Source organism: Hyla sarda, chromosome 3, assembly GCF_029499605.1.
Source record: "Hyla sarda isolate aHylSar1 chromosome 3, aHylSar1.hap1, whole genome shotgun sequence".
In the NCBI taxonomy this organism is placed as follows: Eukaryota; Metazoa; Chordata; class Amphibia; order Anura; family Hylidae; genus Hyla; species Hyla sarda.
In genome coordinates, this window is record NC_079191.1 from 176019367 (window position 1) to 176045343 (window position 25977).

General features: G+C 42.8%; 1 long non-coding RNA gene across 2 annotated transcripts in view; it reads right to left on the minus strand.

Annotated features, from left to right (window-relative positions):
* LOC130361899 (uncharacterized) overlaps positions 1-25977 on the minus strand; it is a 105210-nt gene that overhangs the window by 29363 nt on the left and 49870 nt on the right. Inside the window, exons 1-2 of one of the 2 annotated variants that reach the window (XR_008891195.1) lie at positions 10475-10581; positions 4685-4773 (exon numbers count right to left, since the gene is read on the minus strand). The exons of the other annotated variant lie outside the window; for it this stretch is intronic. This is a non-coding gene — a long non-coding RNA (uncharacterized LOC130361899). Of the gene's footprint in view, positions 1-4684; positions 4774-10474; positions 10582-25977 lie in introns of those variants that run through there. 2 annotated transcript variants of the gene reach the window in all.

Consider the following 25977-nt stretch of genomic DNA (forward strand, 5'->3'; position numbering starts at 1 on the left):
TCGTCAAACACCTGTGGGGTGTTAAGGCTCACTGGGCCCCTTGTTACATTCCCTAAGGGGTTTGTTTCCAAAACAGTATGCCATGTGGGGGTTTTCTTGCTGTTCTGGCACCATTGGGGCTTCCTAAATGGGACATGCCCCCCAGAAACCATTTCAGAAAAACTCACTCTACAAAATCCCATTGTCGCTTCTTCCCTTCTGAGCCCTCTAGTGCACCCACAGAGCACTTGACATCCTTATATGAGGTATTTCCTTACTCGAGAGAAATTGGGTTACAAACTTTAGGAAGATTTTTCTCCTTTTACCCCTTATAAAATTCAAAAACTGGGTCTAGAAGAACATGTGAGTGTAAAAAATGAAGATTTTGAATTTTCTCCTTCACATTGCTGTTATTCCTGTGAAACACCTAAAGGGTTAACACACTTACTGAATGTCATTTTGAATACTTTGAGGGGTACAGTTTTTATAATGGGGTCATTTGCTGGGTATTTCTAATAAGAAGGCCCCTCAAATCCACTTCAAAACTGAACTGGTCCCTGAAAAATTCTGATTTTGAAAATTTTGTGAAAAATTGGAAAATTGCTGCTATACTTTGAAGCCCTCTGGTGTCTTCCAAAAGTAAAAACATGTCAACTTTATGATGCCATCATAAAGTAGACATATTGTATATGTGAATCAATATGTAATTTATTTGGGATATCAATTTTCCTTATAAAAATGCAACATTTTCAGATTTTTCATCAAATTCGGGAATTTTTCGCAAAGAAATTATGCAAGTAACGACAAAATTTTACCACTAACATAAAGAAGAACATGTCACAAAAAATACTATCTTGGAATCAGAATGAAAAGTAAAAGCATCCCAGAGTTATTAATGCTTAAAGTGACAGTGGTCAGATTTGCTAAAAAGGTCTGCGTCCTTAAGGGGTTAAAAATATATGGCATTTGGTATGATTTTTTTTCTAGTTTTGTAATTTAGGTTATATTTATGGATTTCAAAACTGTGAAATTGTCCCAACTACCAGAGGGACAAAATACCCTGAAAATCTATGGCAATGGGATTAAATACTTTCATTGCATTTAACTTAAAGGGGTGGAAAACTTTTTTTGTAAATGAACTGGTGCCAGAAAGTTAAACATATTTGTAAATTACTTCTATTAAAAATCTTTACCCTTCCAGTACTTACTAGCAGCTGTATTTCTTTTTTTGTCTTGTCCACAGTGCTCTCTGCTGACACCTCTATCCGTGTCAGAAACTGTCCAGAGCAACATATGTTTAATATGGGGATTTTCTCCTGCTCTGGACAGTTTCTGATACGGGCATCAAGTGTCAGCAGAGAGCACTGTGGACAAGACAAAAAAATAAATAAAAAAAAGAATAGAATTTCCTCTGTAGCACATAGCTGCTAATAAGTACTGGAAGGGTAAAGATTTTTTAATAGAAGTAATTTACAAATCTGTTACTTTTTGGCAGCAGTTGATTTAAAAAAAAAAAAATTCCACTGGAGTACCCCTTTTATGTGTCTCCCGACAGTAAACGTAATCAAAGATCCCCTGCATTTGATGGAGGCCAAAAGAGTGTTGTTTTGGCCTCCATTCGGGTGTTTTCCATGTAATTGCTGAATGGAGTAGCTCTGTCCTTTTTAATAGAGCAGGATTCATTTTAACAACACATGTTATGGTAATAGCCTTGAACAACATAGCCTTGGCTGCAATTTATCTGTTAGCCTTGGCTCTTTCATTCATTCATTTGGCTAGGCATGCATGTCATTTCAGTAGAACTGCAAAGATAAACAATAGGTTCAAGAAGGTAAAATTCACTCTCCAGTCATTTTCTGTCCTGTCAAAAATCTAATGTCTGTACTTATCTACAATACGTCTATAATAGGTGTGAAATGTGATTTCTTAGGATGTAGAACTCATTGCACATTATATACTGTTACATTGTGTACCGCTGTCAGAAACACAGGGACAATTTTTCATTTTAAAAGAATTCTAAAAGAAATGTACCTGCTGTAATTATTACCATTATAATAAAAAAATAAACTGGATAAAGAAAACATTGACGTAGACTTCTGTGTACGCACAGGTTTTCTTTTTGAGTACTCCAGTTTTCTCCCACACTCCAAATACCAACTTATATCTGTAGTAGATAAAGACACAGCGATCGGCACTGTTGGATGAGTACCCAGGCGTTCCACTCTTCCCTTAAACATGTGCTATCGGCTTCCCTTGTCACGCACACCAGTGATCCTCGGCGTAGTCCTCAACCTCATAAGACTTCAAAACATGGCATTTTGTAGAAACAAAAGGAAGACAGGGGGGGGCACTTACGAGTCAGAGTCTTCTGGAAGGTGTAGACTTTGTCTTTTTATTCGGGTGCATAGAAAATCCTAAAAGCAGGACGCCAAGGTCCGCAGCGAGGTGCAGGCACTGCACCTTACTGCGGACCCTGGCGTCCTGCTTTTAGGCATTTCTATGCACCCGAATAAAAAGACAAAGTGTACACCTTCCAGAAGACTCTGACTCGTAAGTGCCCCCCCTGTTTTCCTTTTGTTTATTAATTATCTGGCTTACCGTGCTGCCATTAGTTAGCCCTCCTGAAACCCCTATACTCTAATTGCTTAGTTGGCCAATTTGATCCAATGGCGAGACCCCTGTGATCAGACATCTTATCCCCTATCCTTTGGATAGGGGATAGGATGTCTAAAGCCGGAATACCCCTTTAAAGAGGACCTGTTGCTAACCCAACAACATTTTAATTTTACTGTCATTAATAGTTTAGGGTGCACGGATCACACACCTCTTTACAGTTGCAGGAAACCAGTCATATGGAAGTGAACTTAAAGGGGTACTATGGTTATGTAAAATGTATCCCCTATTTACAGGATAGTGTATAAGAGTCTGATTCAGAGGGGGGAGTTCTGATCACTCAGCAATCTTCAAAAGGAGGTGCCCTGGTCCCCACCTTCCGAGATGAACTGGTCGTGGGAGTGACGGCCTGCTCTGCCTAATACCAGCCGCAGTGATGTCCTGCCACGTGATATCTTGGCACTGGAAAGGACCCTGGAGATAATAAAGGTATGCAGGAAATCCCAACATGAAGGGGAATCCAGCCATGGGTTTATTTTTAGCTGTGTTGAGCTGCTGATAGGTCGGCTTTAAACATATCAAACGTTATAATCTGCAGGATTAATGCATATTTAGTCATTCCTTATGTAATATTTGGATGTATATGCCATAATGCAAATACTTTGGCCCCAGATGCAAGCAGAATACTTTAAATAAATACTACAGACATTTTGTCCTTCTTTATATGAAACAGCTAGCTGAAAACCAGACGAGAGTTTCATTTTTTGTGCACGGCTGACAAAAAGATTGAGGAATAACAGCCACCTTAATTATATATCCAGAAGGAGCATGACCCATGTTACTGTTGGTTTATTGCCATCTCTCTTGCACAGGCTTCATCTGCTACACAATTACAGAGAGATCTGCATTCTATTTTGTGTACATAGTACACGCCAAAGTAAAAATTTATACTATTTACATGGCAGATCTTTTCCAACAGGAAGAGCCATGAAACACATTCCTTAGTTTACTCTGTACAAAACAAATGACACCGTTGAGAAGAGAGCAGCCATACTAAGAGCTCTCTCTGAACATTGCTTGAAACAGCATAAAATATTGAAATGAATGAATACACCCAAAAAAGGAACAAAAAAATTATTCAAAAGGCAAATTAAAAAGGGTATTTTAGTACACAAAAATGTATGTCCTATCCCTTATCCAGTGCATCTGGCTTCTCCAATCTCCCATAGAGAATGCATGGGGCATGCGCCAACCCACCACTCCATGCAGTGGGGAGAGTCAGGCCGCCATTCTGGAGATTGAGGGGGGGGGTCACAGATTTCGCATAAGGGATACATTTTTTAAGGCCTAGAATACCCCTTTAACAACATAGGTAGATACAGCAGAAACAAATTTTACATTTTCCTTTTCTAATTTGTAACAACCTCATTCGTATCACGTTTTGGCTGCACACTGTGATTATATGTCAGAATACCATCAAGAAGGTATTCTGATGTATATTACTACTGTGTGCCCGCGGCATGGCTTTGGGCTTTGATAGAGCAAATCTAGTCTAGATGCGCAGAAGCTCCTCAGTGTGGTTCCTCAATGCAGCTCCTAAACAGATCTGAAAGCGATGACCATTTCCCTCTACGAAAACAAAGGGGAAACTCAGCCCAGCTTGCTGGCAAGCATATCAGGCAGCTCCCTCCAGCAGTGCCTTGGTGTCTTCGTATCTCGAGCTTGTGATCCTGCTGCTCTCACATGGAAGACAGTGGTGACAGCCGTAGTAGCATCTTATGTTACATGTCTCCAGGGAAAACCAACAAATACTAATAAACAGCATTGACTGATAACAGAACCCATCAGGTATTTTGTTGGGGTTCCAGTATTTTTAGGGCAAAAATAGTGTTACAGGCTATGCTATTATTGCCAACACACATGCCATGAGGAGAATATAAGAAAATACCTGTTGCAGAAAACTTGTTGATTAAAATGAGGATCTAATATTTTTAAGTAATGTTTCCTTAATAAACTATTATTAAAATGTTGATATATATATTTTTTTTTAATATAAAAAGGTGTTTGAAAGTTATATAGGTTTGTAACTCACCTTCTACTAAATTGTAGCTGCTGTATACCTAGGTGGAAGTTGTGTAGTTCTATTTGGTTCAATACAGTGTTCTCTGCTGCCACCTGTGTCTGTGTTGAGCAGAAAAATAAAGTGGTTTAACTCCATTTATTGCAGTTGTAATTTACTGAGACCGATGAGTTAAAAAATAGTCTTGAGAAAAATCCGGCAGCCGTTGGATATGGTGGATTTATTAAGAGGCATACACAGACCTTACACTGCATGTAGAATTCTACACTAGCTCCAAGCTAGTGGAGATTTCTTCTATAGTTTATGCTGTTTATCACTGTAAACTATAGTAAATCAGCCCTTTTTATGCCAAGCCCCACCCACTTTTAACAAAGTGTCATGGGCTGCACTTTGTTAAAAGTGGGCAGTGTGAGGGCTTATTTTTTGCGCCGTGATCTGAAGCTTTTATCGATACCATGATTATTTTGATGGCACTTTTTGATCGCTTTTTATACATTTTTATAGGGTAAACAAAGTGACCAAAAAAACACAATTGGATTTTTCTTACGCGTACGCCATTGACCATGCGGTTTAGGTAACATTATATTTCTATAGTTCGGACATTTATGCACGCGGAGATACCACATATGTTTATTTTTGCATATTTTTTTCTTTAATGGGAAAAGGGGGTGATTAAAAGTTTTATTCAGGAAGGGGTTAAATCCCATTTATTCACTTTATTTTAAACTTTTTTTTACACTTTTTTTTTGCCCTTATAGGGGACAATTACATACAATCCTTTGATTGCATACACTGAACAATACTATGCAATAGCATAGCATTGATCAGTGTTATCTGCGCTCGATTGCTCAAGCCTGCATCTCAGGCTTGGAGCAATCAAACGCCAATCGGACAGTGAGGAGCAAGGTAAGGTGCCTCCCACTGTCCTCTCAGCTGTTCAGGATGACAGTCCCGAACAGCTCCGCTGAGCTAATCGGCAGTATTTTCTTCCGATTTAGACACTGCGTCTAAAGGGTTAATACCGGACATCAGCCCGATTGGCAATAGCAACCGGAACCCAGCAGGTACGAAGCACACTCAGCTTCTGAGCGCTTAACATACCGGGAGCCGGCCACGAGGATGTTAAGGGGTTAAGTAAGTGTGGACTACTGGGTTAAAGATACTCGACTGGCTGGTGGTCAGATTGGGATGTCTGGAGTGTGGTTTGAACAGGTGTGTGTGGTGATGTTGGAGGTAGTAGTCTTGTAGACAGAGTTCACTAACTTACCACAACTCCAATTGAAGTGGTAATCGGTATGGAAGCGCCGGAAAATCCTAAAATACAGGGATTTTGGATAACCACTTTTTAAGTTTACTGAGTAAATGACAGGATCACAATACAGAATTGACAAGGTTACACTGATGTCATTGAACTTAGTGAGAAGCTGCAGTCACAGTTTACTGGAAATTGTGGGTCTTGTAGTACTTCAGACCTTGCTTGACTTTACACTGCCTGTTGACACTGGACAATCTTGATTTGTGCCTACTAACTGGTTGCTGACTTGATTTTAGGAGCTTATTTTCCCCCTTTGAGTTGCTATAGGCTAGAGGCTTAAAGGCCACTCACCAGTGTTCGGAAGTAAATGTTCCTAATGCTGTTTTCCCCCTGCGGGGGTCGGCCATGCCCCTTGTGACGTCAGGGTAACTCCCCAACACTGCAATGGGAGTCAATGGGAGGGGGTGTGTCAGCCATCATGCCCCCTCCCATAGACTTGCATTAAGACCGTGATGTCACAAGGGGCGGGACAACCCACGCAGCATTCAGTACATTTACTTCTGAACGCTGACCAGTGAAGTACCCCTTTAAAGAACCATAAATTTCCTCTGTGACCTCTGTGAGAACTGGCTTGACCCTTTCTCTCCTCGTAGAGGGTTACTAGATCTCATATGGATTGACTAGGTAACGCAGAGACAAACTGGGTACTTCACTATCGGGGTACCTTTAGTCAGGCATACCACTAGCATCTTCACCGGGCAGTCCCAGGAAACTAGAAAGGTCCCTCTTCCTCACCTTCGTTTTATCTGGTGTAGCCTGGATTTCACGTCTGGAGAGCATCAGGCAGAGGGGCCCCAGATGCAAGTTCATCACGGGGATGGTTTGCCCACCCCTATATCCTAGTGCTAGAGGACTCTGGCACTAAAGCGCTCCTTAAACAATGTTATCACCCTGGTAGCGGAATCTCTGAGGAAGTACTTCAGCAGGATCAGGACAGGTGACAGGTAAAATAGGCTTGAGGCCTGCTCCCAATAGATGTATAGGAGCAGTTGGAGATCCTCTATCTCTTCTGCCAAGGCCAGACTAAACTTACTAGCGGGACCCCTCCCTGTCCCATGGGTACTAGGGTGGAGGCTGGGCTGGCTTAACGTGATTGGCAGAGGACTGCTGCTGAGAAAAAAACACTTACCGGTAACTCTTACAGAGCAGGTAAAGGCACAGTTGCAATAAACATGTTAGAACTCATATTAGGATTAACCCTTGGGGGCAATAACCACCCAAACAAAGCTCAGATAGAAAATATGTTCTAATCTGGGACACCACACAGGTGTGCAAGCTACTTTGAAACTTACTAGACCAGCTCCGCCATCCTCTGTATTGAGTGGTGTACCTGTATTAGGCTTTGTTTCCTCTAGCCAGTTTTTTTGGAAAATTGCCACTACAGTTCTTGAGCCAAAGCCAGAAGTGTATTCAAAAAGAATGGGAAATATAAATAAAGAAGATATACTTCTCCTTCCTGATGGATCACCTCATGGCTTTGGCTCCTAAGCTACAGTGGTAGTTAAAAAAAAAAAAAAAAAAGCACCAATCAGCCTTATGTATTAAATTCCATATAAACCTGAGGTTTCACTGTCAGAAATTAGAATTTATGAAATTCCCTTGTAGTAGAATTGTCTTCAATGTTTTATTATATACCATCCAATTTGATTCATATAGCTGCTAATTAGTCAGTAGAGAATGGTTTTCCTGTTAGGTTTTTATTTTTCAATAAAATGTCTTCTCTATTGTTTTACATTTAATTTATACTATGACATTTTTCTCGAACACTGGGATTTTATTCCAAAGGGGCACATTTCAGGGTTTTGGAAAACATCATGGCTTTTATATGTATAATTAATCTAGCTTCAGTTCAGAGAGGTGGCACAAAATATTCACAGTTGGCATGGCCAGAGGACATATGTAAAATCCAAGAGTTACATTATAAAATGTGTTCAATCAGATTGATTAAATCATTGATCTGGGTAAAATATCTGTTTTGCAAGTAAAATATTAACCTTTATTGTTAATAAAACCATAAATCATCCGGTGTTCCAGTAGGAAACAACAGATACAGTAAATTTAAAGTGTGCCTCCGATTATAAAACCAAAATATCAAAAAATGAATGTGGCTCTCTATGAGAAGACAAAACTATCGAGTCCTACCCTGTTGCCTACCTTGCTTATGTATAACATTTTTCTGTCCCATTCATTTTTATTCATAATCTCCCCTTCATATCAGGCATCTGGGCGAGGCATTTGTTACTTTTTTGAAGGGGGTTCTCTCTTTGCTCATGAAAAGTTGGGGTCTGCAGAGGCCCACATTAGAACACTAGGGGCTCTTGGACAATAAGTAGGCTAGAGATTGAAAAGTTCCAGGACAGTCAGGGCTATATGCACTTAATGCAATTCATGCACCAAAACTGTGTAGGAAGGCATCAGGAGCGTGCACGTAATAAGAAGGCATCGCCCAAATATCCAGATAGACCTAGTATGTATAGTCACAGAGGCAGCAGATGGGGATGGAGCATTATTTGGCCAAGTAAGGCTGCATTTCACTTGGCAGTTTTTTTGAAAATTGGCACTGCAATGTTGAGCCAAAGCTATAAGTTTATGTGGTGTCCCAGTAGAGGAGTTGCACCCCTGTACCCTAGCTGTCCTGTCCAGCAGACTTCATGCTGTGATCCAGTGTATTGTACATAAAATGTGTTACGCCTTTAAGTACTGTTGTCATGTGACTGTAACTAAGGAAGGTACCAGTGACCATGTGACCTAAAGAGTGACCTATGGGACCCCTCAGTGTCTCCCCCATATAAGCCCTGGGTAGAGCTAGCTCACTCTCTTATGCTATTAGTTCCTGCTTAGCTGAGTGCAGAAAGGTCAAATCAGAAGTGTGTGTCTGGAGTCCAGAGGAGGCCTAAAGTTTATCACGCAGCCACGGATCCACAAGTCGACTACCCCCCAGGTTGAAGTCAAAGCTTGGTAAGCAACAAATGGGGTAACGTCTGTCATAGTCAGTCTCAGTCAAGTCAATCCAAGTCAAGTCTGTCTCAAGTGAGCGTGGTCCTGCACCAAATTGTCCAAGTCCACTATAAGCCCCAGCAAGCCCTGTGGTCTCTGAAGTCACTGGTCACCTCTTTGGGCCTAGCCAAGCTGTATAGACTGTTACACCTGTCTGACTCAGTAAAGCTGCTGTTGTACCGTAACTTGGCGTCGGAGTCATTATTTGCCCCCATGCCTAGCCCAGGATCCAGCGGCCTACCATCGGGTGGTGAAGCAGTTAAACCACGCCCTGGTGTCACGAACATAAGGGGTTAATGACATCTGCCCCTAGGGTAATACCATCTGCCCTCATCCCACCCTCACCACATGTATTAAGAATGAATTGGAAATATTAAAGGATGGTCTTCTACATTTCTTTCCTCATGGCTCCATTTCTGGTCTCAAAAAGTGGAAATTCAGCCAACATACTACTTCGCATTTTTTGGGGGAAAAAACACCCCACAAAATTCCATACTCGCTGTATGTTTTTTTTTTAAAGCCATAATCACTGCAGCCAGAAGTTATCTTGGAGTCAAGAGGGAAGTATGAAATGCCAGATGTTTTTTCTTTTGGCCTTTTTTTTTTTTTTTTTTTTTTTAAAGCTTGAGGTTAGTTTCCAAAATTGCAGCATGTTGGGTGTATGGCAATTTGTTTAGGAAAAAAAACATATTGTTTTGACACAATTTTTACATTTTTAAAACTTGTATACGTTTGCTGAATGGTTTATGTAAAGGAGAGTCTGTATCCTGGAATACATAGTGTGGCTTTCCCCGTGTATCGCTGTATGTAAGACACCCAAAAAGAATTTGACAAACGTCCTGTGGTTTGACTTGACATATGCAACACCTGGGGTGCTAACAGACTGGTGTGTATTTAGTATTAGGCAGCTGCTGGTGTAAAAGCAACTAATGCCCTTTCACGAAATCTTATCAGACAGGGAAAGATAGGGAAATTGTAACTATATCTTCCAGAATTCTGTTATTTGGTATTGCATGAACTCAAGAACTGTCTAGGGAAGGAAGATTGGCTGTAGCTGTAACGCGTGGGAATTCTGTGGGGTTAATGGCATGTGTTTTACTGCTGCCCGAACACTCTGAGGCCATGTTCACAGGTCAGAATTTTCGTGCCAGATTCCGCATTGGAATCCGGCATGGAATTCAATGAAGTTCTGCTGTGCTGTGCACATGGCAGAAAGTCCGTACCAGATGTTTCTGGCACGGAAATTCAATTTTCCGTGTCGGTACAAAGAATGAACACGTTCATTCTTTGTGCGAATTCTGCATGGAATGCATAGCCGTCTATGAGACGGCGCGTTTCTGTCCGGTCCTAGTGCCGGCATATTATGCTGGCGCCCCGCAGTGTCCGCACGGAGTATCTCTGTTCCGATGTGTGAACATAGCCTGAGGCCTCTGAAAAAAAAGAAGCAATCTGCTTGTTTGCTATAGGAATTACAAAACATTTTTTGTCACCTTTTCATCATCCTCCAAAGTAGCACATGACATTGGTCAGACACATCACACAGCTTCATCAGATCTCCCTTTAATTCTGCTGCCTGTCTCCTTCAAAGAGGTTTTACTATGAACATAAATAGGTCTAAACTGATGCATTAAATGAAAGTATTTTTTTTTTCAATTTACAAATAGTACTGAAAATGTAAGAGATATACGTAATATACTAGTTCATCATGTGCCTGCTTGGTCGCCACCATCTTAAGACAGTTATTGTGATAGTCGAGCATGTTAAGTTCAGCTGCATATTGCTCTTTAGTCTCTACTTTGTAGGCAAGGAAGAGGCATTGTGGGAAAGTGAGAGGAAACCAGGGATCAGATCCATGGGAGAGAAGAACTCTACAGGGGATATAGGTCATTTTACCTTAAAACCGCGCAATCATATTCCAATACAGATATGTATATGGTACACATCTGATTTTACCTTTATGTGAAAACCCTTTTAAACTGAGTGTTTAAAGGGGTACTCCGCTGCTAGACATCTTATCCCCTATCCAAAGGATAGGGGATAAGATATCTGATCGCGGTGGGCCCCAGCATCGGGACCCCCGCGATCAGACATCTTATCCCCTATCCGTAATCTAGCAGTGGAGTACCCCATTAAACCCTCTGTTTAAAAGGGTTTTCACATAAAGGTAAAATCAGATGTGTACCATATACATATCTGTATATCTCCTGCAGGGTTTCTGTGGTAGTAGTGGTGACGTCATGACCATGCTCCTTGTGATGTCACACAACGTCCCCTCCATTCATGTCTATGAGAGGGGGCGTGTCATCTGACACGCCCCCTCCTATAGACATGAATGGAGGGGACAAGGCGTGATGTCACTAGGGGGCGTGGCCGTGATGTCACGATCACAGCCTCCGGTTCCGAGCATTCTGAACAGAGTGTTCAGAACGCTGGAGCACCGGAGTACTCCTTTAATACCATCAGTAATTTCGCTCACTTCTATATTATATTCATTAAACATTTTTTTTAGCTATTTGTCAAAGAATTTACATAAATAGGTGTGTACTACTTTTTATAAAACAAGCTTAAAAGGGTACTCCGGTGCTTACACATCTTATCCCCTATCCAAAGGATAGGGGATAAGATGCCTGATCGCGGGAATCGCGCAGCTGGGGGCACCTGTGATCATGCACGCGGCACCCTGTTTGTAATCAGCCCCCGGAGCGTGTTCGCTCCGCCCCTCAATGCAAGCCTATGGGAGGGGGCGTGATAGCTATCACACCCCCTCCCGTAGGCTTGCATTGAGGGGCGGAGCGTGACGTCACACGGGGGCAGAGGCGTGACTTCACACGCCGCCGGCCCTGCGGTCGACCGTAATCAGACCCGGAGCGAACACGCTCCGGGGGCTGATTACAAACGGGGTGCCGTGTGCATGATCACAGGTGTCCCCAGCTGCGGGACTCCCGCGATCAGGAATCTTATCCCCTATCCTTTGGATAGGGGATAAGATGTGTAAGCACCGGAGTACCCCTTTAAAATCAGCTCTATAGAATTTTTTTTAGTAAGCAAAAGTTTAGACCTTTTGACAAAAGAAAAATATAATCCTCATTTAGTTGAACACCAGTCAAATTAATGACATCCGTCCAACAAAACAGTCCCAGTCACATGCACTAAATGTGTACTTGATTTCCTCGGGGTATCACCCAATATTGTCAAACAACTTATAAGCCAAAAGACTGATTGTAGTGGATGCTATCTTTTGCCCATGTGGTGATTTTAGAGAAACCCATATGCCGCTTGTATAAAAGGTTTGGAAAGCATTAGAAATCTAGCAGTACAGATGTGGGCTCACCATGCCTAATTCAGCATGTACGTGAAAAGCATGGGAAATCCGAATCTTTATACTTTGCAGGACATGACTGTATTGAAAAGCCTCAAGCTGTTGGTGATAGACAAAAGCAAAATGGATAATCTGGAATAATGCACTTAACAATAGAAATTATTACCGTATATACTCGAGTATAAGCCGAGTTTTTCAGCACGATTTTTCGTGCTGAAAACACCCCCCTCGGCTTATACTCGAGTGAACTCTCCACCCGCAGTGGTCTTCAACCTGCGGACCTCCAGAGGTTTCAAAACTACAACTCCCAGCAAGCCCGGGCAGCCATCGGCTGTCCGGGCTTGCTGGGAGTTGTAGTTTTGAAACCTCCGGAGGTCCGCAGGTTGAAGACCACTGCGGCCTTCGACATCATCCAGCCCCCTCTCACCCCCCTTTAGTTCTGTACAGTACTCACCTCCGCTCGGCGCTGGTCCGGTGCTGCAGGGCTGTCCGGTGAGGAGGTCGTCCGGTGGGATAGTGGTTCCGGGCTGCTATCTTCACCGGGGAGGCCTCTTCTAAGCGCTTCGGGCCCGGCCCCAGAATAGTCACGTTGCCTTGACAACGACGCAGAGGTACCTTCATTGCCAACGTGCTTCTGCATCATTGTCAAGGCAACGCCTCTATTCCGGGCCGGAAGCACGGAGAAGAGGCGCCCCCGGTGAAGATGGCAGCCCGGAACCACTATCCCACCGGACCACCTCCTCTCCGGACAGCCCTGCAGCACCGGACCAGCGCCGAGCGGAGGTGAGTACTGTACAGAACTAAAGGGGGGCGAGAGGGGGCGGGATGATGTCGAAGGCCGCAGTGGTCTTCAACCTGCGGACCTCCGGAGGTTTCAAAACTACAACTCCCAGCAAGCCCGGACAGTCGATGGCTGGATGGCTGGAGGGCGGATGATGAGAAGAGGATGATGAAGGGGGGGGGGGGGGTGGGATGATGACAAGAGGATAATGAAGGGGGGGTGTGGGATGATGAAGGGGGATGGGGATGATGACAAGGGGATGATGAAGGGGGGTGTGTGGGATGATGACAAGGGGATGATGAAGGGGGGTGGGGATAATGACAAGGGGATGATGAAGGGGGGTGGGGATGATGACAAGGGGATGATGAAGGGGGGTGGGGATGATGACAAGGGGATGATGAAGGGGGGATGTGTGGGATGATGACAAGGGGATGATGACAGGTGATGATGATGAGGGTCTGGATGATGATAGGCGGTGATGATGATGAGGATGTTAATGACGGGTCTGGATGATGACAGGGGGGATGATGTATTTCCCACCCTAGGCTTATACTCGAGTCAATAACTTTTCCTGGGATTTTGGGTTGAAATTAGGGGTCTCGGCTTATACTCGGGTCGGCTTATACTCGAGTATATACGGGTAGTTTTTTTAATGTTGTATATGTTGCCTGTTGCCATGGTGACGACATAAGCCGTGTTCATAATGATGTACAGACACAGTTTGTTTTTAGGCTTGAGGAAGCATAGGATCATGGGAAACAGCTATTCTTTCTGCCCACTTTTTTGCTATGATTGCAGTATTAGAATGAAGTGTACAGTATCCCAGTAGAAAAAATAGGATAAAGCACTCACCAACTGTGAGGATCCTGGTCGTTTATTGTTCATCTCACATACAATGATACAAATGGTATAGCGGGGAGACAGAAAGAAGAGTGGGGGACGCAGAAAGGCAACAGCTGTTTCATACCAACCAGGTACTGCTTCTAGCCGCCACACAAGAAGGCTGATCAGGTACTTTTTCAGTCTGCAACACAAGAAATACCTGATCGGTTGAAATAGCTGAAACTATGAACTTTGAGATGTCGATACCACAAAGAGTGAGATTCTGCTAGGCTGTATGCATCGGTTGTCCTTTTTGTATGCTGTCTGTTCCATATGCAGTGCTTCGGTGGGGGGGGGGGGGGGTTGGGGGAGTAGCGAGTAGAACAGGGCTCACAGTTTTCCCTGCAAGGATGGATTCACATTGCGTGAAGAATTCTGACAACATCTTGCCGAGAACAGGATGCCTAATTATACTGTAGCAGTGAGGAGTTACCCAGTCACTCATTTCAATGACCTAAACGGGGTCACCCAGTGACTTGGTTCTGGCCATTTACGCTATATTCAGTGGACTTAAAAGCGCATTGCATTGCTGCTGGATTGCCCAGTATATTTAAAATAGTGTATATGGTCTGAAGGAGTCACTAGTCACTTCATTCCATTGACATTAGCTGCTCTTCACTACTAGTGTTGCTCGCGAATATTCGCAATGCAAATTTTATTCGCGAATATCGCATATTCGCGAATATAGCACTATATATTCGTAATTACGAATATTGTTTTTTTTTTTCACAGTACACATCACAGTGATCATCCCTCTCTGCTTCCAGCTCGTGTGGTGTAAAGAAGGCTCCAATACTACTGTGTGAGACTAGTGTGTGAATTTTTGCATATGCGAATTTTCGCTTATGTTAATTTTTGTATATGCTAATTTTTGCATATGCTAATTTTCGTAAACACGAATTTTTACATATACGAAAATAAAACGAGAATATAACGAATATGCAAATATTCGCGAATATTCGTCCATAAATTCACGAATATTCGCGAATTCGAATATGGCCTATGCCGCTCAACACTATTCACTACATGATATGTTGGTATACCTGTGACAAAAGCCCTAAATGCAGTGTGAACCCAGCCTAAAGGGTATAGTCAAACATAGTGGTCATATAACATTTTCTTGCTGCAACTGTTAACCACAGGAAATGCGGTTGTTTCGGAAAAAAAACTTATCATTTATCATTGTTTGCTTTTTTAAGCAAGTTCTGAAGACATTTGTTTTTGCTTTAGTTTTGCTTATGTGCTACATATTTATCATACTATCACAGGGGGTTGATAAATTTGAAGCACATAAGCAAAAGAAAAAAAAGTCAAAGCTGAGACTTTTGTGAGACTTTTTGCGGCTTTTTAATTTTGCTCAGGTCAGACCTGGAGCAGATTTGTGATTTTTTTTAGAGGGTTTTCTTCTTTTCTTTTTTTTGCCTACATACTACTTTCGCACATCATAAATTCGTGACCACTGCAAAGTGAAAATTGCTTAGGTAAGGCTGTTTTTAACTTTTTGCTTACCCACTAAAGTCGCAAAAGTGCAAATTTTTGTGCACCCCAAGAGTAAGCAAAAAAAAAAAAAAGGCTCTAAATACCTTGATAAATGTCCCCCATAGACTTCTGCCACAATTTAGTGTGGCAGAACGTTTAAATATCATTGTCACCAATAAAAAAATATCTGAAAGAAGTGTGTGAAGGAGGCATAATCGAGGTTATCTTTACTCCGGTCTGCAGCCCAGGTTTTCTACCCCTGCAAATGATTAAATTCTCAAGCTCCTATCTCATATCTGTGGTAGGTGGGATGGGCATAGCCTAGCATATTTTTTCAGCCACATGAAACCTCAGAAATTGGATCCTTTTCATCAACGTGCCAGTTATCAATCCTCAAACTGAAGCCTTAAAGGTGTTATGCAGTCTAGTAAAATGTTGTATCCTTTTTACTACACTGGTGTAAACTGTGAGAGCAAGCCTGCAATAGAGACTGGAATGGTGGTCTATCTTCTTCAGCAACGAGTACAACTTTTGTCTTGGATGCAAAGAAAGCAGGAGATTGGTGGGCAACCCCATGAAGAGGCCTTCACAAGGGAACATCCCACTGTCCTATTCCAGTGATTTTGGTGTAGAGTCTCACAATGTACAGTAGCTTGACACTTCTAATCTTCATTCTGGGAACCCTAACACTTCAGCATTTTCCTGACGTGTCCCAGGAGCCGTTTTTTTAATGCGACAACTACAGGCTGCATTTCCTCTTGCTAATTTGAGCAGTCTCCAGACTTGTCTCCCATTGTAAATGAGCTGCCAGCAAGTGCATTAAGCATGGCATCACATAGCTCAGACAATAAGACCATTAATAACCTCATTGAAGTGCATGTATTTTTGTGCATGATGCTCATACTTAATACTGAATACATCAAGATGTTTTGAAAATTTGGTTTATATTTTCTATTATTGGTCCATTGATCGTGTCATTTCCATAATTCCAAAACTTTTTGTTCTTGTTCATGCAATTTCTATTTTGAGGAGTATATATACCCATGTTTATGTATTTTTTGGAGGGGGGGGGGGGGTATAAAACATTATAGCATCTCCATATAGGGATGCTTGTAAGTGGTTTGTTGAGGAATGGAAGAATATAAGAAACTGCATGCTAATGTGGGGGGGGGGGGGGGGGGCTTGGAGGTACGTGGGGAGTTGTGGAATGCTTGTTAATTATGTGGGGGTCTAAAGAGATACATGGGGAGCTGTGGAATGCTTGCCAGTGATGTTGGGGCGCATTAGAGGTACATTGGGAATTGTAGAATGCTTTTTAAGGTGAGATTAGGGTCAGTGAAGGTAGATGGGGAGCTGTGGGATGCCTGTTAGTTATGTGGGGTAGATAGGAGGTACATGGAGAGCTTTGAAATGCTTGTTAGTGATGTTGAAGTGCATTGGAGGAAACGGGGAAGCTGCTACAGCTGTAGTTGCGCTTTGAAATGTACAATTAGGGCACTTTTTTTGTGGGGGGCATTGTTAAGGAGTGGAATACAAACAGGGGGTACCTTTTCTGTTTACAGTTTGGGACATAATTTCTTATTTTCACTATCGTTTTGTGGCTAGAAAAAGTCTTCACGGTTGTCTGGCCGGTAAAGAAAAGGAAAGTGAACAACTCAGAGCAGAGAAGACGTCACCTGTGAGTACAAACATTTCCCAGTGAAATGGCTATTGCACCTAACATCTTTCAGAATGCACGTGCGGTGTTAAAACTCATTACTCAACTAACAAATCGAATCATTATTATTGATCAAAAGTGCAGACCACAGACCTATTTTTAATAAAAGGTACACAATTTTACATGCATCTTTTCAAATGATCTTTTATGGGTTTAAAACACACTACAAAACACTACCGGGAGACTTTATTAAGGATGTACTGCTTAGCAGAAGACCATACCTGCCTCCTTATTATCACAGAAACCTATTCCTTCTCATAGCTGGAGATGATTCCTAAGTCTGGTCAGTGAGAGAGCTGCTTTACATGTATTAGGAGGCTTGGGCCTCTTCATACATCCAGTGCATCTTACACCAGCAGATTTTTATTTGAAGGAATTATGCAGTGAGAGTTTTTTTTTCTATTTTAGAAGCAAGGCAATCTTGAAGTATATAAAACAATGAACATCTACTCACCTTCAGTACTCCTGCAGTTCCTCTGGGGATCGGTGCAGTCTCATTGCTTCTTCTGGGGGCCGACATGCAACACTGCAGCTCAGCTAATGGTCGGCTGCAGCAATGTTCCGCTTCGCTTATTATTTTGCTTACTTGCAGAGTGATGTACTGGGCACAGGAGGTTTTTAAATTGATAGTGGATCCTGCATGTCACCCAGTCAGAGGCCATAATCCCAGCAGAGGTGAGTGGATTAAGCATGTTAGGGTCCCATCCGACAAAAGGCCAGCCCCGCGTGATGGATGGGGGACACGTTTTGATCAAAAAGTGCGCTAAGAGCCTCCATTTTTGGACCAAGAGTGCTACTGCAACCTTCTTTTTTGTATACTTTGCATTTGCCACAGCAGAGTGCACCTATGTATTGGATAGTTGTGCAGGCTATTTTTCTTTTTTGTGTTTTTGCTTTGCAAGTTAGGGGGAGTGGCACCCTCTCTAGCCGTGCACCCCTCCCTGTTTCACAGGAGGTTTTTAAATTGATAGTGGATCCTGCATGTCACCCAGTCAGAGGCCATATGCCCAGCAGAGGTGAGTGGATTAAGCATATTAGGGTCCCATCTGACAAGAGGCCACCCCCGCGTGGTGGATGGGGGACACTTTTTGATCAAAAGTGTGCTAAGAACCTCCATTTTTTGACCAAGAGTACTGCTACAACCTTCTATTTTGTTACACTGACGATCAGCCTTTCCCTTGCATGCTTTATCAGCAAAAAGAAGTAAGCAAAAGGCATACACAAAAACCTTCTCATTATTCTCTATGTTGCACTATATAAGCAAAAAAACAAAAACAAAACTTTAAGCACTGGAAGATTTGGAGAGAATTAGACTGGTGATCAGAAGTTAGGGTAATGAAACACTTAGCTGCAGCTGCGCTTGAATGAAGAATATGGGGCAGTATGGACTTGTAAGTGTGCATGATATAGGCAAAATAAAAACAAAAATAAACCCCTTAAGGATGCAGGGCGTATGGGTACACCCCCATTCCCGAGTCCTTAAGGACTGAGGGCATACCTGTACGCCATGATCCTGCTAACGGGGATTAAACCATTCTCACAAGCGGAAAACGGGTTAAACCCCGTGAGTCCCAGTTTCTACGGGCAGCCAGGACCCACGGCTAATGCCTGGCACCGCCGATCGGGCCGATGCCTGGCATTAACCCTCTAGATGCAGCGATCAAAGTTGATTGCAGCATCTAAACTGAAAGTAAAACTATCCCGGCAGCTCAGCGGAGCTGATCGGGACTATTGCGAAAGGATCGCGATGTCTCGATCAGCTTACTGGATGAGGGGAGGGTCCTTACCTGCCTCCTCGTCATCTGTTCGGCGATCTACTGCTCCATGCCTGCGCAGCAGCTATGGCATAGCATTGAACAGTGTATGCAATCAAAAGATTGCATTGTATAGCCCCCTAAGGGGGCTAAAAAAAAAAGTGGTAAAAAAAATATGAGAATACATGTGAATAAGTCCCCCGCCAATAAAAATTTTAATCCCCCCTTTTTCCGATTTTTGAAATAAAATAATGTAATGAAAGAAAAATAATCATATGTGGTACCACCGCGTGCGTAAATGTCCCAACTATTAAAATGTAATAATTTCAATTCTACCCTCTCCACCTCTTTTCTAAGGTGAGAGGGGATGGGTGAAGCCTGCACACACTGACCTGTGGCTGCAGTATGTTGCTACAATATTGGCCACATCCTATTAGCCATTATGTGTGGCCATTGTTTCCATTGCACGCAATGATCATGTACCCCCTCGTGTCTCGGAAGGTATATATTGGAGTCATAGGGAGGATGGAATTGGGTGCTGGGGGACAGAAAAGATAATGTATTTTCTGCTACCCAGACAACCATTTTAGTAATTTTAGTGTCAAATTATTTCTCATGCATAGATAGAAACATAGAATGTGTCAGCAGATAAGAGCCATTTGGCCCATCTAGTCAAAATACTTATGAATTGTCCTTGTCCCTACCCTATATGAATGATAGCTATATACCCATCTCCATCTTATGTAAAGGATAGCCTTATGCCTATTCCATCCATGCTTATACTCCATTATGGTTTATTCACACGTACAGTATTCTGCGCAGATTTGATGCCCGGGATTTTCTGCTGCAGATGTCAATGTAAACTAAATGACTGAGCGCAGCTTCAAATCCTGCACATCAAATCTGCACATCAAATCTGTGCAGGATACCGCACGTGTGAATAAACCCTTACTATACAATGGTCCCTCAAGTTACAATATTAATTGGTTCCGGGACGACCATTGTATGTTGAAACCATTGTATGTTGAGACCATAACTCTATGGAAACCTGGTAATTGGTTCTGAAGCCACCAAAATGTCATCCAAAAATAGATGTGAAAAAAAGTGAGGATTAAAGAAAATTAAGTAGATAACTAATATAGATAAAGCAAATCCTTACATATAAAAGTAATAAAGATCTGCAGGGAGCTGTAAATCACTGTCTATGTCAGTGTTTCCCAACCAGGGTGCCTCCAGCTGTTGCAAAACAACAACTTCCAGCATGCCCGGACAGCCAACGGCTGTCCGGGCATGCTGGAAGTTGTCGTTTTGCAACAGTTGGAGGCACCCTGGTTGGGAAACAATGGCTTATGTAGCAGACAGAAGCTTCTTCAGGGTCCTATACAGTACACACAGTGTCCTAAATGGAGCCGCCCTTACTTGGTGTCCAAAGGAACAGCTAACCCTGGCACAGGTAAGGAGTAGTACAGAACTTGTAGTTCCTCCCTGTACTGTTGGGGGCGCTACCAGACAGCCAGTCACTGCTTGTACTTCAGTAATACAGGTGATTTACCAGTAAAATGCCCATTCTGATTGGTCAGTTCCTCCAGTTGTGACAGGTATCTGTACATTGTATGTTGAGTCTGGTTTCAAGTTACGATGGTCCAGAAAAAAACATTGTATGTTGAAACTATTGTATGTTGAGGCCATTGTAAGTTGAGGGATCACTGTATTTGCAGCGACCACTTCTGCAGGAAGGCTATTCCATGCATCCACTACTCTCTCAGTAAAGTGATACTTCCTGATATTACTTTTAAACCTTTGCCCCTCTAATTTAAAACTATGTCCTCTTGTGGTAGTTTTTATTCTTTTAAATAGATAAAGTCCCTGATACATTTTTATAACATGGAGTGTATTTGTGTAGTGGCTCATACTGAAATGCCATATCCAGATAGGTTTATACCTATATTTTATGCTGTGGGAATCTGGTGAAATCACTTGTGTATAGATCACGTTTCTAATATTATTGGTTTTGGATGGAGAACGCCTAAACTGTTATGCTCTGGGTTTATCATGCTATGATGCAGGATGTGTTCTCACATGTTTTATGATGTCGTTTTTAGAAAGACTGAAGCTTGACATACCCTAAGGCCATGTTGTTATACCTGTATTATTAATGAACTATAGTAAAACAGCAGCTAGTGCACAATTGTGGTCTTAAAAACAGATATTTTTATCGCTATTTCTAGTCATTAAAATGTGGCAATTTTTTTCAATAACTGCCCTTAATTTCCCTTTTTTCATGAAACATTTTGTGAAATTAGACTATAATTTTTAAGGATTTAAAAAGAATTTGATAAATCCTTAAGATTCCTAATACATGGAATACTGAATCTATTGGTTCTATTTGTGAATGTGTAAGGCTGGGTTCACACTACATTTTGTAACTACGGTTCCCATATACGGCTGGGAGGAGGGGTGGGCGGGGCTTAATTGCGGTGCCCGCACTCAGCCGTATTCCGGAACAGTAGTTAATGTATGTCTATGAGCCGACCGGAGTGAACCGCAGCCTCCGGTCGGCTGCTTTTTCGGCCGTATGCGGTTTCCCGACCGCAGGCAAAAACGTGGTCGACCGGAGGCTGCGGTTCACTCCGGTCGGCTCATAGACATACATTAACTACAGTTCCCGAATACGGCTGAGTGCGGGCGCCGCGATTAAGCCCCGCCCACCCCTCCTCCCAGCCGTATACGGGAACCGTAGTTACAAACCGTAGTGTGAACCCAGCCTAATTCTTTTTTTTTTTTTTTCAATTGATGAGATTTGGTAAAAAACAGACAGATTTTTGTCTTTTCTTACTAGCTTTTTTTTTTTTTTTTACTAAAAAATATTTTTACATTTTTTGTCTCACTAAAGGATTTGAAGTTGCAATATTTTTATTGCTGGTATTACTTCTGTATTGCAGTGCATTATGCCTGTACATTTTACAGTGATAGGCATGCCTCTATTAGGCTTACATACATGACATGCATGCTGCAGTACAAACTTCGACACTTGGGCTGTAAGCATAATGTAGAGTTGACAGATTCCATTTAAAATCACTGCCAGTTGAAGTGAATTAATTTGGTTATTACTATATTGGCACCTGTGGAAGGGTTGGATGTATTTGGCAGCAAGTGAACAGTTCTTGAAGTTGATGTGTTGGAAGCAGGGAAAAGGGGCATGCACAAGCATCGCAGTGATCATAAATGTCACATTGTGATGACTAGATGACTTGGTCAGTGTATCTCCAAAAGGGAGGTCTTGTGGGGTTTTCCTGAAATGCATTGGTTAGTTCCAACTAAATGAAGTCCAAGGAAAGACAGCCACAGAATGATAAGACTGTCCATAGTGACCTCTGTCCACTACGAAAAGTTTCTACAAGGGGGGTATGAGAATTAGAACTTGACCCGGGAGCAATAAAAAAGGTGGTCTGGACTGATGAATCCCGTTTTCTTTTACTTGGCACCTGGTGCTGAGGGAGTGTGATATTATGGGCAATGTTATGTTGGATGGCCATGAGTCTCCACACTCAACTCTGATACATACACCAACCTAAATATTGTTACAGACCAAACAGTGGCCTTTTGGCACACTTCTATTTCTCTGTCTCTTGGCATCTCCTGAAGGCATGAGGAGAACCTACACAATACGGCTTCAGGTTTTCATCTTATGGCTGAACAGTGTAGAGCCAACAAATCACTGCTTTTAATTGCTCAGGGTTGAGGTCATCTCCTTATTCCCTCCTAGCTGTATACAGCAGCTTAAACTGTAGTAGAGAGGAAGGAGCAGAACCAGAGTCTGGAAGAGAAAAACATCACGCAGAGAAAAAGGAAGTCATGGCAGAATTTGTAGAGAATTGCAAAGATGGAGGTGAGGTGGCCCAGCATAAGCTCTTCCAGCTGTTACCCATAGGACTAGTCGGGTAGCTGAGTTAATACGTTCAAGGTTTGCTGGATGCTAAATATATATCTCTTCCACTTTGAATGACCATACAATACTTTACATTGGATTGTGCAGCTGAATGATTGATCTAGTCCTCTGAATTTAATTGATCTAATCCTTTCCTGGGGAAAGAGGTGAACCTTGCCTTAGTCTAGTCTTGGCCTAGCTAAGTGCACATGTCAGTCCCTTAGTTCTGCTATCCTGAGGAGACTTAAGTCTGTGAGCTTAGGTGTAGCTAATTTCAGGCATACCTCCCACAAAAAGGCCACATTGTCATTAGTCCTATTTGCTCTTAAATGGGCACTGTCATGAAGTAAAAAAATGGATATGTTGTAGTAATTAAGTACTACAACATATCTCTAATATACTTTAATTAAAAAAAAAGTGATTTTAAACCATTCGGCAGTGACGTCACTACAGAATTTCAACTCATTTCAGCTTTGCAATGAGTCAAAATTCAGTCACTGCGGTGCTCGCTCCCGCCTGTCAATCAAACAGGTGAGAGCGAGCATGCTGATAGCTGGGGCTGTGCGCATTGGCCAGCTCCACTGGCCTAACGCCTGCAAATCCCCCCCCCCCCCCCCGCGCCCGAGCGAGGTCCCTGTGCCCACTAGCGGTGTCAAATGTGCGCCCAACGAGCGCGATCGCTACCATCACCGCTAGCGGGGTCCCTGTGCCCCCTAGTGGTGTCACAAGAATGCCGAGCGTGAGCGCGGCTCTGTTCTCCGTCCCTGTCAGCTCTCAGGGTACAGGAACAGATTTAAAAGCCTTGCACGCAGCTAAAGTAGTACTGCGCATGCACAGTACTACGCAAATAGCGTAGGGCTAACGCCAGGCTCCTAGCGCTGCCTACGTTAGCCCTACACTATTTGCGTAGTGCTGCGCCTGCGCAGTACTGCGTTAGCTGCGTGCAAGGCTTTTAAATCTGTTCCCGTACCCTGAGAGCTGACAGGGACGGGGAACAGAGCCGCGCTCGGCATTCTTGTGACACCGCTAGTGGGCACAGGGACCCCACTAGCGGTGATGGTAGTGCTCGCGGGAGGCATTCTTGTGACACTACTGGGAGACAAAAAAAACGGTATCAGGTTCATACCGGTACTGTATACCGCCCAGCACTAGGCATGAGTGTTATTTATCTAATAGGGTGCCTCCAGCTGTTTCACAACTACAATTCTCAGCATGGCCTGACAGCTAATAGCAATCATGGCATGCTGGGAGTCGTAGTTGGGAAACAGCTGGAGGCACCCTATTAGATAAATAACACTCATGCATAGACGATCTGAGGGCGTAAGCAAGCGCCCAGCAAGGCATCAGTGACGTCGCGCCTGTTGGGAAGCGCTGCTTCCTGCCCTGCTTTATAGAGCAGATTTAGAAGCACTAAATCTGCTCTATTAAAGCAATGAAAAAATGTTTGAAGCCAGGTAGGGGGTTAGGGCTAGATTACTACTAGGTACAGATATATTAAATTATATAGTACTTGGTGGGAGCTACCCTTTAAGTTAATCTTGAGCCTAGCTCATGTCCTCTTCAAGGATATTTCTGCCATTAAACATTTTCTTCAAGAGATTTAGCAAAGATAAGCTGAACAAAGACATCGTTTCACTGGTTTCTACATTTGCCTCTGGTCAGACCAGTTCTAGCCTATCTTCCAAGTCAGGAAGGACTTCAGCTTCTCCGAGTGTCGTGTCATAGTTGGCCACAAGAATAAGTGGAGTTCTTAGTCTGCATTTCACCATGGTCATCTCCTCTGACATCCTCATCCAGTTAGTTCCTGTAATTTAGACATTAAAGGGGTACTCCGCTGCTCATCGTTTGGAACAAACTGTTCCGAGTGCTGGCGCCGGCGCAGGGAGCTTGTGATATCATAGCCCCACCCTCTCATGATGTCAAACCCCGCCCAATCAATGCAAGTCTAAGCCATCACGCCCCCTCCAATAGACTTGCATTGAGGGGGCGGGCGTGACATCATGAGGAGCGGGGCTATGACGTCATGGGCTCCCAGCGACGGCTCCAGCGTTCGGAACAGTTTGTTCCAAATGCTGAGCAGCGGAGTACCCCTTTAACCCCTTAAGGACGCAGCTCATTTTCACCTTAAGGACGCAGGCCTTTTTTGCAAATCTGACCACTGTCAATTTAAGCATTAATAACTCTGGGATGCTTTTACCTTTCATTCTGATTCAAGATTGTTTTTTCGTGACATATTCTACTTTATGTTAGTGGTAAAATTTCGTCGATACTTGCATCATTTCTCAGTATTACTCAGATTTTTTCAGGGACCAGTTCAGTTTTGAAGTGGATTTGATTGGCCTTCATATTAGAAATACCCCACAAATGACCCCATTATAAAAACTGCACCCCCAAAGTATTCAAAATGATATTCAGTAAGTGTGTTAACCCTTTAGGTGTTTCACAGGAATAGCAGCAAAGTGAAGGAGGAAATTCAAAATCTTCATTTTTTACACTCGCATGTTCTTGTAGACCCAGTTTTCCAATTTATACAAGGGGTAATAGGAGAAAAATTTTCCTAAAATTTGTAACCCAATTTCTCTCGAGTAAGGAAATACCTCATATGTATATGTGAAGTGTACGGCGGGTGCACTAGAGGGCTCAGAAGGGAAGGAACGACAATAGGATTTTGGAGAGTGAGTTTTTCCTGAAATGGTTTTTGGGGGGCATGTCACATTTAAGAAGCCCCTATGTGCCAGAACAGCAAGTAAACCCCCACATATCATACTATTTTGGAAACTACACCCCCAAGGAATGTAACAAGGGGTCCAGTGAGCCTTAACACCCCACAGGTGTTTGACGACTTTTAGTTAAAGTTGGATGTGTAAATGAATTTTTCTCACTAAAATGCTGGTTTTTCCCCAAATTTTATATTTCTACAAGGGGTAATAGGAGAAAATGCCCCCCAAAATTTGTAACCCCATTTCTTCTGAGTATGGAAATATCCCATGTGTGGACGTCAAGTGCTCTGTGGGCGCACTACAATGCTCAGAAGAGAAGGAGCGCCATTGAGCTTATGGAGAGAGAATTTGGTTGAAATAGAAGTCAGGGGCCATGTGCGTTTACAAAGCCCCTGTGGAGCCAGAACAGTGGA